Source organism: Lissotriton vulgaris, chromosome 5 (genome assembly GCF_964263255.1).
Source record: "Lissotriton vulgaris chromosome 5, aLisVul1.2, whole genome shotgun sequence".
NCBI lineage: Eukaryota > Metazoa > Chordata > Amphibia > Caudata > Salamandridae > Lissotriton > Lissotriton vulgaris.
This window is the reverse complement of record NC_141693.1, coordinates 1232907314-1232924208: the sequence shown is the minus strand read 5'-3', so window position 1 is coordinate 1232924208 and position 16895 is coordinate 1232907314. Positions and strand designations below refer to the sequence as shown.

Here is a 16895-nt window from a genome sequence, read left to right as displayed (position 1 = left end):
TTGTGAGTTCAAAGGGTGCGATTAGCAGAAATCGGACGTTTGCGCCTGCAAAAAGGGCATTTGCGATGTATCCAGGTTCAAGGCACTCACAATTTGAGAAATCGCATTTAATTGTGATTTCTCAAATAGCGATTGCATTTAAGGAATCACAATTTGCGATTCCTTAAATGCAATGCAAGAACCACTTTAAAATAGCGATTTCGCTATTAGGGGGCGCAAATTACCATGCAGTTGAACTTGATGGTAATTTGTAAAAACTTTAAAAAATGCACTAAAGTGTATTTTTTAAAGTTGTAGGTTATACACACACACGTCCTTGGGGCATGTGTGTGTGTGCAACATTTGTACTCAGAGCAATTTCAAGGGTGCAAGTGTGTTCTTAGGACACACTTGCACCCTTGAAATTGCATGCGCAATTTGCGAGTACCTACTGGTACTCGCAAATTGCGCATGCAATCTCCGATTAATTCCTATGGGCCTATAAGGCCATAGGAATGAATGGGAAGGCATCCCTTAATTGTGACTCGCAATTTGCGAGCCACAATTAAGGAATGTTTAGGAATCGCTATTTTAATAGCGATTCCTACATGCATAGGCTTTTGAGAGTTCTTAATTGCGATTCCTTAATAATCACAATTAAGGACTTGCAAAAGCTTTTCTTGATGCATGTTCCTGCTAGTTCAGGGACCTTCGAAACTATAATGTGGTATTCTGTGAGATACATTGTACTGACTTGGATATTTCTTGGCTCTATTTTACTGCAAAATAATTATTGTTTCACAAAAAAGCCTTGAAAAGCCTTCATGACATTGTACAAACATTTTAGAAGACTTTGTCTACATAAATGAAGCTGTTAAACTGAATACTCAATAAAGGAAAATCAACTGGATGTGTTGGAAGCAGGCTGACTGATGTTATGCCAAATCAGTACCTGTTCCACATCTCACCAATTCGATTGCTACATCTGCTAAGGTTAAAACATTCTTTATTGTGTGATTTGTTAAAAACCCTTGCAACAGTATACAATAACAGAAATTCATTGCTAGGTGCTTGGCTTTGATAAAACATTTTAAAACATCGTGGAAGCCTAATCTAAAAAGACACTGAGGTCCAATTTAAACAGTTGAGAGTTAAGAAATTCTGCTAAGGTTAACTCCCCTGCTGTGTCCTCCTTAGCAATTAAATCATTGACAGATAAACCTTCTGGATAGGACAAGTGATGAAGGATCCGAAAGTCTCCTGTAGCTTTTTTGCGAGCATCTCTTGAAAGGGATACCATGAAGTCTTTTATCAGCCAGTAAGTAAACAGACCAGCCATATTCCCCTCAAACTACTTTATGCTTAGGTTAGGCCCCTGATAGCCAAGTCTAAAACCCTCTTGAAAACCCAATTTCAGTGTACCTGCAAGAAATTCAGTTTGTCAATATTAATCAGCGGTAAAACCCTTGTTTCCAGGCTGCTGTTTCATCCCTCCTCCTCTACCTAGTTTGACTTCACCAAAACTTGCCTGTCCCTCAAACACTGGGTGATTTCTCCCACACTTTGTACATTCATGCCTGTACCTACAGGGATGTCTGATACAGTAGCCCCTGTTAAGTATTCAACATGTTCCAGAATCACTCTCTTTCCTCCTTGCGCAGGTGCACACCCACCCACCCCAAGGGTGGACCTCCCCAGAAAGGGATGATACTGCACCGCCAAACCACTAGCTGTATGATGCGCTTTTTGAGTTCATGTTGGTTACATTAATTGGAGCCAAATCTCATTACCCACTTCATCCCAAGCTTTGTCCTATGTTATTCCCAATCTAGTTCGAAATTCTTTGTTGTAGTGTAACCTTGCCTCCTCCCTGTGATCGATCTCTGCTTTTCTGATAATGTCTACGTATTTAAAAATGTATCTCTCTGGAAACTTTTCACAGTGGACACATAGGTAAGAAAGGCGGTGTTTGAATTGAGGGTCTCTAGTTGGTAGCGGTATGCACCTTGTTCAAATAAGGACCCTTCTTTCTATTTAGAATGAGTAAAGTACACACCTAAGTTTGACTGTGCTCACCGTTTGGTAGATTGGCACAGAGCAGGCAGGCTAAACTTCAAAGTCAGTGTGTAAAGCATTTGTATGTAACCAACAGTAATATAATGAAAACACCACAAATGAACACCACACCAGTTTAGATAAAAAGTATCTTTATCTAAACCAAACGACCAAAATGACAAAAAAAATCCAGGAGTGCTGCAAAGGGCCTCGGATGTGCCCCTATGGGCGCTTTGCCCTTTTCTCCACATCTATGTCTGTGCGTAGATGGCGGGAGCGGGGGGGTCATGCCTTACTTTGGGTGACTTATACATGAAAAAGCAAGATATAACGCGCGAACAGGCTGTAAAGTCCTTTGCGCTGGGCCCAGGACAGTTTCTACATTATGCGAAGATAGCCCGGGTGGCTAGAGAGGTCTGGCCGATGTTTTCCGAAGAGCTAAAGCGTTTGTTAAGGAGCTAATACAAAGCCATTGACTGCTTAGCCCAGTTATACCTGTCTTAAATGTTAATAAAGATATTTTAAAAAATTAAAACGCGGAAAATAATAGATATCAAAAAATTACTTTAAGAAGGTAAAACAGTTGTCCATAGGAGACTATGGATGCGTCACTTTTTACACAAAATACCTGGGATGTCTCAATCACAAGCAAAAACATCTGCAGAGAAGGTGATGCGTTGGTTCCTCACGTGCAGGAAAGGTGATGCATCGGTTCTTTACTGCCAGGCAGGGGAGGTGATGCGTTGATTCTTTACTGGAGAGGAGGTGAAGCGTTTGTTTCTTACTGTGAAGGGAGGTGATGCATAGTTTGTTTTTTTTACGGCGACCTCAGTGGTGTAGGTTTGGCGCTCAGGTGTGATGCGTGGAAGATCCAGACGTACTAGAGGCAATGCGGTAACGGAAAACCAGGTGCGGTGTCTATTTCTCCAACTGCCGACTGGTGATGCACCGATTCTTTTTCTTGCCGCCCAGCAGGGCCTGCGACTGAGTCAGTGCGGTGATTTTCGGTGTCAGAGATTGGTACACGGGGCTCGGAGTGCAGCGGATTCTTGGGCCACAGGCATGCGCTGCATCTATTTTTTGGCTGCACGGGGCTGGGTGTCGGGAGTTTCTCCCGCACTGTAGTGCAGCGTCAGCAACAATCAATCAATCAATCAAAGAAATTTGTAAAGCAGGCTACTCGCCCGGTAGGGTTTCGAGGCGCTGGGAGGGGGGGGAGGCGCTACTGCTCGAACAGCCAGGTCTTGAGAAGTTTCCTGAAGGAGAGATGGTCCTGGGTCAGCCGTAGGTGGGTGGGGAGGGAGTTCCATGTCTTGGCCGGCAGGTAGGAGAAGGATCTTCCTCCACTGGTGGATTTGCGAATACGTGGGACGGATGCGAGGGCGAGGCTGGCGGAGCGGAGCTGGCGGGTGGGTGTGTAGAATGTGAGGCGGCTGTTTCGGGCCCATGTCGCGGAGAGCCTTGTGTGCGTGGGTGAGGAGTCTGAACGTGATCCTCTTGCTGACGGGGAGCCAGTGCAGGTCTTTCAGATGGGCAGAGATGTGGCTGCGACGAGGGATGTCCAGGATGAGTCGTGCAGAGGCGTTCTGTATGTGCTGGAGCCTTTTCTGGAGTTTGGCTGTGGTTCCGGCGTAGAGGGTGTTCCCGTAGTCCAGTCGGCTGGTGACGAGGGCTGGGGTGACCGTCTTCCTGGTTTCGGTGGGGATCCACCGGAAGATCTTTCGGAGCATGCGCAGGGTGTTGAAGCAGGATGACGAGACAGCGTTGACTTGCTTGGTCATCGTGAGGGAGGAGTCCAGGATGAAGCCTAGGTTGCGTGCATGGTCCGTTGGTTTGGGAGTGGTGCCCAGGGCATGGGGCCACCAGGAGTCGTCACAGGCAGAAGGGGATGGTCCCAGGATGAGGACTTCCGTCTTGTCTGAGTTCAGTGTCAGACGGCTGAGCTTCATCCATTCCGCAACGTCTTTCGTTCCTTCCTGGAGGCTGGTTCTACCGGTGGCGGGGTCGTTGGTGAGGGAGAGGATCAGCTGGGTGTCGTCGGCATAGGAGATGATGTTACGGTTGTGCTGCCATGCGATGGCTGCGAGAGGGCTCATGTAGCCGTTGAAGAGGGTGGGTCTGAGTGAGGATCCTTGCGGAACGCCGCAGATGACTTCGGTAGCCGCGGAGCGGAACGGGGGGAGGCGGAGCGAATTGTTGCCTTCCTTCAAAACGTTTAGTTCTTGGTTGCCTCCTGTAGCAGAAACAAACTCCGGAGGCCCTGAACTGGAATAGGCACCTCCTACCAGGTCATAACTCCCAGCAGGGGAGTTAAAGGAAGCTATGGGTGAAGTTCTTGTGTCTTTGAGACTTCAGAACAGGAGGCAAGCACAAACAGGCCCTTGGAGATTTTTCCCAAGCAGGTTCACAGCAAAGTCCAGTCTTTGTCCTCTCCTTGGCAGAAGCAAAAACTGCAGGCCAACCCAGTAAAGCAACACACAGCAAAGGGGCAGCATCCTCCTCACAGCTCTTCTCCTTGGCAGTGGGTCCTCTTGATTCCAGAAGTGATTTAAAGTTATAGGGTTTAAGGTCTAATATTTATACCCCATTTTCTCTTTGTAGTCTTTGTTCCAAGAGTCTCTGAGCTCAGTAAAACCAGTTCTGGCCTTCCTGGTCAAGCTTCACTACAGGAGGTGCATTGTGCAAAGCAGACACATCTATTCAGCTGCTAGTGAAAACTCCTCCCACCACTCTAAATGCAGAAAGGTCTACTCAGCCTGGCTATGAGTTAGCCCAGGAAAGGCAGGGCACGCCTCAACCTCCCTAGTTACTGTCTTGAGTGAATGATTATCCCCAACTCCTGTCACTCGAAACCATGTGGTGAATGCACAAACAGGCAGAGTCACACATAATGGTAACGAAAAAAAATGCCCTCTTGATAAAAGTAATAAACAATTGTGCACCGAGCACTCCAATTTAATCTCTCTATTTATCTTGCTTAGCTCTAGTATAGTGATCTGTGTGCTGCGACTGATAGAGTGTACCCTAACACTCTGGCTATAACATGAAAATGTGGCTGGTTAACAGAAAGTTAACGCAGACTCAGTGGCGCACAACTTTAGTATGTTCTAATGATCAAACCTATTTTGTACGTTTAAACATTTTATTTAGTTCATATATATTTTTTCATATATTTTCTCATCAATCTGACATCTTTCAACATAACATATTGTGTTTAAGCATAAACACATAACTTTCCTTTTAATAAACCAAAATCATTTGCATATATACAAGGTGAATGCATAAAATATTCTTGTGTGCATCACAATCCGCCCAATGCATTTCGGGACGAATGTCGAGTCCCTTCGTCAGGGGCAATGCTGAAAAAATAACATATACAGGCACATCAGTCTCTCATACAAAGTTTTAACACATTGGTAAATTCACTTAAATGATGCCATCACCGAAACCAAAAAGTGGAAAAACACCCATAGTGCAATAACCCACTGTGTAACTCAAAAGGCCACTAAAGCAAAACTACTCACGTTAGCACACTAATGAGTGTACTTCTAATCAGCTTCGTAATTCAACTATCAAACCAAACTGAGGGAAAAAACCGAAATTAAAACGAATATTAGACTAACCATCTCTAAACGTATGCACAAACACTCTGACCACAATACACTGCAATATTGTGTGGAATCCTACCTGCTCCTGTAGCGAATATTTGCGTGCTGTAAAACCTTTGCTCCTTTCAGTAGGTATCCAACATTAGTCACACCTGTCTGTAACAACAAGAGGGAATACCTCATGTACTAAAGCGTCTAAGAAATTTACCCTGCCAAAAGGCTGTACATCTACGTTCTATTGCGAGTCCTTACCGTTCTCAACAGCCACCACAGCTTCTTAAATAATCCACTAGCAGACGCAGCTCCTTCGATAAATCACACGAACACCAAATCGACAAGCGAAGTATCCCGCGTTCTCGTTCGAACAAGTTCAAGAGGCACCTATTTTGAACTCTCCTCTCAATTGGTGACAATGAAACTGTGTTAACCAATCAGGTATGCGCTGACAATCTAATGTTTCGCGTAATGCGTTGCTACGGAAACCGTCCTTCAACGACGCTCAAAAGCTAGCTAGCTAACTCTAACTACCTGTTAACTGACACAGAAACTAGAAAACAAAACGTGTCAGAGATTAATTACCGAATAGCAATCTGTCGTCCACAAGAGTGCGAATGTCAATTATGATATGACGAAATGACTGGAAAATTCACATAGAACGTTGCTACAGCAACCATATGTAAACAGTACTTCAAACTCGCTGAACTGACGCTATCTTCCTGCTAATAAACATAAATGACAGACTACACAACAGGTCGCCAGTTAAAAATTACATAGTGAACTATCGGGCACAAGAGCACGAGTTTTCAATTACAAAGTCACGATAAAAAATGTTATCCGCCAGCAGTATAATTCCTGATAACAATCTATCAGGATTCAGAAGCTAAAATACTTATGGCTATATGCCATATCTCAAAGCCTGTTAATACACTAATAGTAAATGGAAGTCAATATCCTAGTAAAAAACAAAATAGTCAAAAAGAAACACACAGAGCATAAAGTAACACCCACTCAGTGAGAAAAGTAAATTGAGGAAAATAAAACATGAAAAAGTGAATGAATAAAGCAACTTGTAAAAATTATATTACATGTGTTACATTGACCATAAATCAGTTAATATGCATACATCGTCTAAACTGCATCAGAGATATGTCAAACATTTTCAGCCCTAATGTCATCAATACATTATACTGATAAAATCAAGAAAACGGAGTGACATTAAGGAATGATGATATGCAATCATTACAGTTGAATCAATGTATTACCCAAACTACATATTTGAACAATTATTACAAAAAACTGCTTAATTCAATCCGATCATTTAATCCCCCAGGGGTCAATGTTCCCAACATTTTAATCCAAAAAGACTCTCTTTGCAGTAATTTCTTGTTTCTGTCACAACCCTCTGTCATAGATACTGTCTCTAGAATAGTAAATCTGATTTGGGCTATCGTGTGTTTTTTCTCTAGCCAATGTGTTGCTAAGGAAGATGTCATGGATTCATTTCGTATTCTGCTTTTATGTTCTGATATGCGGATTTTTAATTTACGCTCGGTTTTCCCAACATATAAAAGTCCGCAAGGACATTTTATAGTGTATACAACCTGATTGCTATTACAATCTCCTTGAAATTTCAACTTAATGGTTCGTCCAGATTGAGGATGCGTGATTGTATTGCCAACCATAACATTGTTGCAGTGCACACAGTTAGTGCATCTCATCATCCCTTTGTACACCATCTTTTTGGCAGACTTTGAATGTTTCAACAGTTCTTTTAAGTTTTTGGACCGAGTGTAAGCAAACACAGGTTTATCACAAAAGCTATTATGAAAATCATTTTCTTGTTGAAGAAGTTCCCATCTTTGTTGTATGATGTTTTTTAATTTTTGTGAATTAACTGAGTATTTCGACACAAACACATTCCGTTGCTGTTTATCCTTGTGTTTTTGTACAAGTAAATCAGTACGATTTTTCCCAATTGCTTTGTTTTGCGCAATCTCTAATATATCCATTGGATAACCTCTTTTTTTGTAGTTGTCCTTATAATCCTTGAGCAATTCCAGACACTCATTATCTTCCGTGACTATTCTCCTAATCCTTAAAAATTGGGAGTATGGAAGATTCTTCAGTAAATTCGGGGGATGGAAACTTTGATAAAGCAACGTGCTATTCTTGTCAGTAGGCTTACGGTATAAGGAAGTGCTGATCCTTTCTCCATCCAGTTGTACCATAACATCCAAGTATGCTATCTTTGATCTACTGGTAGTATGTGTTACCTGGATACGTGGATTCCTTGAATTCAATAAGATAATGTTATGATCTAGTTGTGCCTCAGTTCCAGACCATATCAAGAAGATGTCGTCTATGAAACGACAGAAAAATTCAAGATGTTCCGTCCATTCTCTGTGACCAAAAACAAATTCTTGCTCAAATTTCGCCATGTAGGTATTGGCAAATACCGGAGCCCCAGTAAAGCCCATAGATGTTCCGTTCAGCTGCATATAAAATCTTTCTGCCCATTGAAAATAACTATTCTTTAAACAGAATTGAGTCAACTCCAATAAGAATACAGGATTGATTTCCAGTTCTGGATGTTGCAACAACATCCATTCTTCGGCCTCCAATCCGTCCATGTGTCCAATTGATGTGTACAGCGACACGACGTCTATGGTGCATAGAATGTACTCTGTACCTGTTTGTAGTTTGACAGATGCCAGTTTTACAAGAAAATCAGTTGTGTCCTGTATGTATGTATGCCATTTCTGAATAAACGGTTGCAAAAAGTAATCAATTATTTGACCAGCTGGTTCAAAAATTGAATTACAACCTGCCACTATGGGCCGAAATGGTGGATTTTCTAGTGACTTGTGCACTTTAGGCAACATATAAATCTTAGGTTTGCTGGGGTTTTGTGGCATAAGAAATTTAGCCATGTTAGGTGTAATCCAATCTTCATCAATGGCTTTATTTATTAAAGATTGCAATATCTTTTGAATTTCACTTGTCGGATCTTGTTGAAGCAATAAATAAATATTGGTGTCATTGACGTGTTCTTCCACTTTTTGTTCGTAAAATTCAGTGTCCATAAGCACCAGCGCACCCCCCTTGTCTGCCTTCTGAAATGTCAGTTCTGTCTTTTTTGATAATTGAACCAGTATACTTCTTTCCAGTCTGTTCAAATTATTCAGTGTTTTTTTGTGTTGTCTGTAATTCAGTTTTTTCATATCCTTCATCACCAATGTTTCAAAGAGATCAAGTGTCTTGTGCGAGGTAGGTGCCTCAAATGTACTCTTAGGTCGGAAGATTTCTACTTTCCTTTCCCCTTGTCTATCATCAGTAGGAACAACATTGTCAAAAAAATTCCTCAATTTCAACACTCTCATAAACTTGTAGAAAGCCACTTCATCCTCAAATTTGGAGCCCATGTAGGTAGGGACAAATGTTATGCCTTTGTTTAAAACTCTCTCTTCATGTTTAGTCAAGGAATGTGTAGAGATATTTATTATGAGGGTTTCCCCTGACTCCTCAGTCCCTTTTTCAATTGTATCTCTCTCTCTTTTTCTTTGTCCTCTCCTCGTTTTTTTGTTATTGTTGGTTCCTGTTCTGGCGGACGGTCTATTTCCACGACCTCGGTTAAAAAAGAAACCTGAGGGCTTGAAGTACTTGCTTTCTCAGCTTGAGTGGTGTTTGATGACTGTGTTGTTTTGATAGGTGCACGTGATGAATCTATATCTCGATCTGTTGCTAAACTTTCTTCAGACGAGGTTGTCGTGGGTCGTCGAGTAAAGCGTCTCTGGGCATACACCTCTGCCCAGGTGTATGCCTCATTCAACTTATAATCGATGGTATCTCTCTTAAACTTTCTTCATTTAGTCTCCTGCAGCTCTTTTTCGTATTCTTCCAGTTTGATGTTTAAATCACTCAAAAATCTCCCAAGTTCTTCTTCTGGCATTCGTTCAGATAAATCTGATTTAATCGTGAAAATTTCAGTTTTGAGTTCATCGATGGTTCTTGCTAATTCTTCAATGATGAGAAGAATCAAATCTAATGAACATTTGTTCAGTATCTGGTACCACTTCTCCATAAACTGTGGATTGTTCTTCAGACGATATAGCATTGGTTTAATTGATAACCTGAGTCCCCTTGGAATTCGTTTTACCTTGTGGTATTGAACCAGCGTGGATGCATGTAATCTCTGATTGAGTTCACGTCTTGTAACAAATTCAAGTTGTTTCAATTGTTGACTTATGGATGTGCTGTGTGCCTGTAGATTAGTGACTTCGCCAATTAAGCCATATATTTCAGTTGCCTGTTCCGTTGTATATCCTTTTGTTATTGCTCTATTTTCAGTTAAAGACGCAATAGCATCAAAAGACATTTTGAACTGTTTGTAGTAACTGTGGGTGCTCTGGAGCTAAAGTGGGTAATATTGGAAGAAATAAACAATTGTGCACCGAGCACTCCAATTTAATCTCTCTATTTATCTTGCTTAGCTCTAGTATAGTGATCTGTGTGCTGCGACTGATAGAGTGTACCCTAACACTCTGGCTATAACATGAAAATGTGGCTGGTTAACAGAAAGTTAACGCAGACTCAGTGGCGCACAACTTTAGTATGTTCTAATGATCAAACCTATTTTGTACGTTTAAACATTTTATTTAGTTCATATATATTTTTTCATATATTTTCTCATCAATCTGACATCTTTCAACATAACATATTGTGTTTAAGCATAAACACATAACTTTCCTTTTAATAAACCAAAATCATTTGCATATATACAAGGTGAATGCATAAAATATTCTTGTGTGCATCACAATCCGCCCAATGCATTTCGGGACGAATGTCGAGTCCCTTCGTCAGGGGCAATGCTGAAAAAATAACATATACAGGCACATCAGTCTCTCATACAAAGTTTTAACACATTGGTAAATTCACTTAAATGATGCCATCACCGAAACCAAAAAGTGGAAAAACACCCATAGTGCAATAACCCACTGTGTAACTCAAAAGGCCACTAAAGCAAAACTACTCACGTTAGCACACTAATGAGTGTACTTCTAATCAGCTTCGTAATTCAACTATCAAACCAAACTGAGGGAAAAAACCGAAATTAAAACGAATATTAGACTAACCATCTCTAAACGTATGCACAAACACTCTGACCACAATACACTGCAATATTGTGTGGAATCCTACCTGCTCCTGTAGCGAATATTTGCGTGCTGTAAAACCTTTGCTCCTTTCAGTAGGTATCCAACATTAGTCACACCTGTCTGTAACAACAAGAGGGAATACCTCATGTACTAAAGCGTCTAAGAAATTTACCCTGCCAAAAGGCTGTACATCTACGTTCTATTGCGAGTCCTTACCGTTCTCAACAGCCACCACAGCTTCTTAAATAATCCACTAGCAGACGCAGCTCCTTCGATAAATCACACGAACACCAAATCGACAAGCGAAGTATCCCGCGTTCTCGTTCGAACAAGTTCAAGAGGCACCTATTTTTAACTCTCCTCTCAATTGGTGACAATGAAACTGTGTTAACCAATCAGGTATGCGCTGACAATCTAATGTTTCGCGTAATGCGTTGCTACGGAAACCGTCCTTCAACGACGCTCAAAAGCTAGCTAGCTAACTCTAACTACCTGTTAACTGACACAGAAACTAGAAAACAAAACGTGTCAGAGATTAATTACCGAATAGCAATCTGTCGTCCACAAGAGTGCGAATGTCAATTATGATATGACGAAATGACTGGAAAATTCACATAGAACGTTGCTACAGCAACCATATGTAAACAGTACTTCAAACTCGCTGAACTGACGCTAGTTTGGTTTGATAGTTGAATTACGAAGCTGATTAGAAGTACACTCATTAGTGTGCTAACGTGAGTAGTTTTGCTTTAGTGGCCTTTTGAGTTACACAGTGGGTTATTGCACTATGGGTGTTTTTCCACTTTTTGGTTTCGGTGATGGCATCATTTAAGTGAATTTACCAATGTGTTAAAACTTTGTATGAGAGACTGATGTGCCTGTATATGTTATTTTTTCAGCATTGCCCCTGACGAAGGGACTCGACATTCGTCCCGAAATGCATTGGGCGGATTGTGATGCACACAAGAATATTTTATGCATTCACCTTGTATATATGCAAATGATTTTGGTTTATTAAAAGGAAAGTTATGTGTTTATGCTTAAACACAATATGTTATGTTGAAAGATGTCAGATTGATGAGAAAATATATGAAAAAATATATATGAACTAAATAAAATGTTTAAACGTACAAAATAGGTTTGATCATTAGAACATACTAAAGTTGTGCGCCACTGAGTCTGCGTTAACTCTTGATAAAAGTGGCATTTTCAAAAACTGAATTTAAAAACCACCTCTACTAAAAGGCGTGTTAATAAATTGAGTTCAGAGAGCCTAAGCTCCATTTCTCTGACTTGTCTCAATGGAAAGTTACACTTGTAAGATGTTACAAGGCAGCCATGTTAATATATGGGACAGACAGCCTTTCAACATTGAAAAACGAAACGCACAGTATTCCACCATCAGGACATGCAAAACACACCAGCACATGTCCTACCTTTCACATACACTGCTCCCTGCTCAAGGGCCTACCTAAGCAGTGCCTTACATGTAAGGAAAGGGAAGGTTAGGGCTTTGCAAGTGGGTGCACTTACCAGGTCGGCATGGCAGTTTAAAACTGTGTGCGCAGACACTGAAGTGGCAGGTCTGAGACACCTTTACAGGGCTACTCCGATGGGTGGCACAACCAGTGCTGCAAGCCCACTAGTAGCATTTGATTTACAGGCCCTGGCACACACTGCACTTTACTGGGGACTTGCAAAATAAATCAAATATGGCAATGGTGGATAACCAATCATAATTACAATTTACACAGAGAGACTATGCACTTTAGTACTGATCAGCAATGGTAAAGTGCCCAGAGTCCTATAGCCAAAAAAAACAGGCTCAGAAAAACAGTAGGCAAAAGGCAAAAAGTTTTGGGATAAACCTGCAAAAAGGGCCAGGTCTTACAGGCGGATGTCCATGTATCAATCTTAATAGGCACTCTTGGTGTCCGTACTTGTTTCGAAGCCTCTTCTTTGTATCTTTCTGTCGATTTGAACCTCCCTATGCAACATTTTGTACACACTTATGAACTCACCTTTCCAATAGCTAAATGTGCGCCCAGAGGCATGGGCACCACCATGTAGGGTAGTTTATTGAGAATCGTCAGTTTTACCCTTGCGCTCCCATCTGTCTTCTGACCCTCAACTTATTTATCCTTTGTTTTATCTGGCATACCGGCACCTTCAGTTTTCTTGCCCTCCTCTGTTGTACCTTTGTTCTCACCACCCTTCTGTGTTTTTATATATATCCCCGTCCGTTCCCACACTTTTTTCCCACAAAAACTAATTTTTCTGTGCTTGCTATACCCCTTTTACCTTCCCCACCATCCAAACCCTTTCACCGTACTTCCTCACCAGGCTTTAGTCTGTTGCTGGTCGTTTTGCCCCATAAGCCCCCATTTCTTCTCTGAGCCCTCTGCAGCCTTCAGAAACTTCAATCTTCGCTTCAGGTATCTGTAGTATAGTAGGTTTCTCTGGCAAGTTAAGCACCCCTCCTCCCCCAACTATGTTCTATGCTCTCTCCATGGTATTTGCTTGTCTCGCCAATATAGAATTTCTCCCTATTAGAACTCCTCTTCCTCCTCCTTATAGGACAACTCTAGCACCTCTTCTCTTTCAAACAGACCCCCATTATGATGCATGCTTGCACCCGGACACTCTCCATCACCCATACCCCCATCAAACATTCACCATTCAATTGTTTGCATTTCATTATCTTGGTCTTGCTCCTCCTCCATTGTAGTCCGAATGGTTGCACCAAACTTCTCCCTTACTTTGGTCCTATGTTTGCAGGTCACATCCAACCTGACCAGTGCAACTCACATCACAGGCCTCTTTCTTTAGTAGACCTGCCATGACGTTGTCCCACCGTTTTCTTCCACCCGAGGATGTGGCAGTCCCGTTCTCTTCCATTGCATGTGCTTTTACATCTTTTTCATGCAACCCTTCTGCTGGGATTAAATCCATTTCCAGGCCTCGAAAAATCTACTCGCCCACTCGCAATTGAGAGTAAAATGTTATCAGGTCAAGCTAGTTTTAACTCCAACTAGACCCCTCAGGTGAGTAAACCTAGGCTGGAAAGGAACCGGTGTTCTGTTCATTCAGAAAGTGAACGAGCAATAAAGATGCCATTAACTCTTGTTTTTATCTCAACATATTTACTGTCTGTTCAAGGAAAGTGGTCAAATGTCAGTTTGTCTTTAAACTAAATGCTGCTTGAAAAACAAGCATTTGCAATGCAATAGGTCTCGCATTATTAAAGTTAGAGCTATTGGCATTGTAAATGGCAATGCCTTTTATTTATGTTTTTGCCTTAAGCATTACAGTGCATATACTAGAGGTCTGCAAATGTCACATGCCCGAGCCAGAAATGTCCACTTGTGCAGGCTTCTGTTTGGTTGGTATATTATATGCGGCAAGTTGTGAAAGCCTATGCACATCATATGGGCAGCTGATATTTGCAGACTACCACATGCCTTTGGCTAATTCATATTAAATTGCCAGCTGATATTAGCCCAGTGCTTCAAACCTTTGTCAAATGCATTTTTTGTGGACAATGAATGCCCAGTAGTGCAGGCCTCGGGGATAGGCAAGTGATGTGATCAGGGAACATTTGTCCACATTTTAAATGTGTTTACATTTAATATTGAAGGATTATGACTCATGTTTCCAACATTTAACACAGCAGCAGCATAGTAATATTGATGCACGTAATCTCTGTGATGTTTAAGAGGCACCGTTTTGGTCTAAAAGAAACTTTTTTTATAGAAGTTACATGAAATATAAAAACAGCATGTCTCTCCAAAATGTCCATTATAGACTCTCAGATATCACCCACATTAAAAAGGAAAAACAGTATTTAAAACAATCTGTTAAAAAAACGAATTAGTCAAGTTAATCAGGGCAATACTGAGCTGCAGAACAGAGCTAGCTTTATAAGGAGGCCTCCTGAAAGGCTCTTTGCCCATGCCTTAACATGTATCCACTGCTGGGTAGGCCAAAGGTTTCTGACTCTCTAGGTGTAGTGCTGCTAAAAGATCTTCAGCAACATGTGCACCAGAAAGGGTACCTGAAAGTACAACTAATGTAAGAGGATACACAGATGTGTACTGCATCATTTTTGACCCTTTGCAAATCAGACACAAAGGCGATCTATAAAAACGATTCCACTTTAGAAAGACCATTTTTATAACGTTGTATGTCATGTTTGACTCTTAAATCTTAAACGAGGTGAAAAAATAATGGCAGGTATGTCTTTGTAAAAGGTGGCAACCCTACTTACCAGTGGTTTAATATGTTACTTAGGCATCCACCGTACTGTAGGCAGGGGGACTATCGAAGACTGTCTCTCACTGTCTTGGAGCATAGGGCAGTTTTAGCTGTCATGATTGCTGCATGCTTTCCTTATTAACCAGGTACAATAACCACATCCTCAGCACCCACGGAGCATCCAGGAAGCCAAGATGCAGGTCGGCCATCCCCATAACCAGTTCTACAGACCGTCGGTGCCCTTCACCAAAGGTATCTCCGGAAGCCTCAGCGATGGGACCGTGTTGGTGATTAGTGGCACTGTCAGTCATCATGGTGACACGCTTTCTGTGAACTTGCAGTGTGATCATTGCGTGCCGTCTGAGAACATCGCTTTCCACTTCAACCCGCGCTTTTCCGAAGGTGGTGTCGTTGTTTGCAACACCAAGGAGAGGAACCAATGGGAAAAAGAGGAGAGAAAGCATGAGATGCCTTTTCACAAGGGCCAACGTTTTGAAATCAGGATCCTTGTGAACCATCACTGTTATATGGTGTCAGTCAACGGAAAACATTTCGTGGAGTACAAGCACCGGATTCCGCTCCATAGAGTTAACGCCGTGCACATAACTGGAAATGTGGAATTGGAAAATGTGTCTTTTCAGGGTCCTGGGGGGTTCCCTCCGTCTTTCCCACCTTCTACGTGCCCTCCCGGAGGATCGTTCCATCCATATCCAACTCCACAATTTCCACCGAATGGCCAACAATGTCCTGTGCCGTACCACTCACACATCCATGGGGGTTGCTACCCTTCTAAAGTAATCGCAGTTTTCGGGACCGTTCCGCACCATGCTAAGAGGTTTGCTATCAACCTGAAGTTCCATGGCGGCACTGCCTTCCATCTGAACCCGCGCTTTGATGAGAACACCATTGTTCGAAACAGTTACCTGAACAACAACTGGGGATCAGAGGCGGGTGGAGGAGCAATGCCCTTTTGTAAAGGACAGGGCTTTATGATTGTAATCTTATGTGAACACCATTGCTTCTGCCTGAAAGAAATGCTTGTTTCCGGCAAGAGGACAGGTTACTGGGCTTCCATTAACAGAGAACAAGCTCTAGCCGAATTAAAACAGACAAATGCAGAATATAAATTAATACTCAAGTAGTGTGCTAGTGTCTGCCATATCACCCACAAAATAAAGAAAGTAAAGTATAAAGTGCTCCAAGTAGGCCTAATATCATTATGCAGCTACTAGGTTTTATGCATCCCAATTTACGAAGAGGCCTAATTAACACATTTTCTTTCATTACTCATTTGCTCCTGGGAATCGGTTTTTGGCCAAGATCACACACTTTGGATAAGAAGCTGGCACCCATGTCTCTCATCGACGGCTGCAGCTTCACAACAAGAGAAACATCTCTTCTATCCTTTTGCTCATTAACTACGGCTGTGGCCACTTATAGACCATCAGCCGAAGTTCTATCCTCCTATGTTTGAAACCAAACCAATGTGGGCATCGGTCCTCCAGGTCCTTGCATGCAGAGCCCACGCTGTGTGCTTTGAGTCTCGTTGTCCGATTCATAGGCGCTACAGTTCACAGCCACATCCGGCAGATCTAAAAGGCTGAATGATTAAGGCCCATCAGAAAAAAATCTGTTGATTTGCATGAAAGATCTACTCCCAGCTATCTCACTAGACCACGCCACTCTGTGATCCTGTGCAAAATACACTACCCGCCCAAGTTTACATGCTGCCTTGAGAGCGCCTACAATGGAGACAGGTGCTTTCAAACACTACATGAAGGACTCCTCCTTAAAAGTGGCCAGCAGAACACGTTCTACGGTCACAGAGCACAATAAATGTGTATGA

At 42.0% G+C, this 16895-nt stretch overlaps 1 protein-coding gene and 1 pseudogene across 1 annotated transcript in view; both read left to right on the top strand.

Moving 5' to 3' along the window:
• RABIF (RAB interacting factor) overlaps window positions 1-16895 on the top strand; it is an 81871-nt gene that overhangs the window by 50045 nt on the left and 14931 nt on the right. The gene's annotated exons all lie outside the window — the stretch shown is intronic.
• Window positions 15244-16191, top strand: LOC147712378 (galectin-9 pseudogene; annotated as a pseudogene).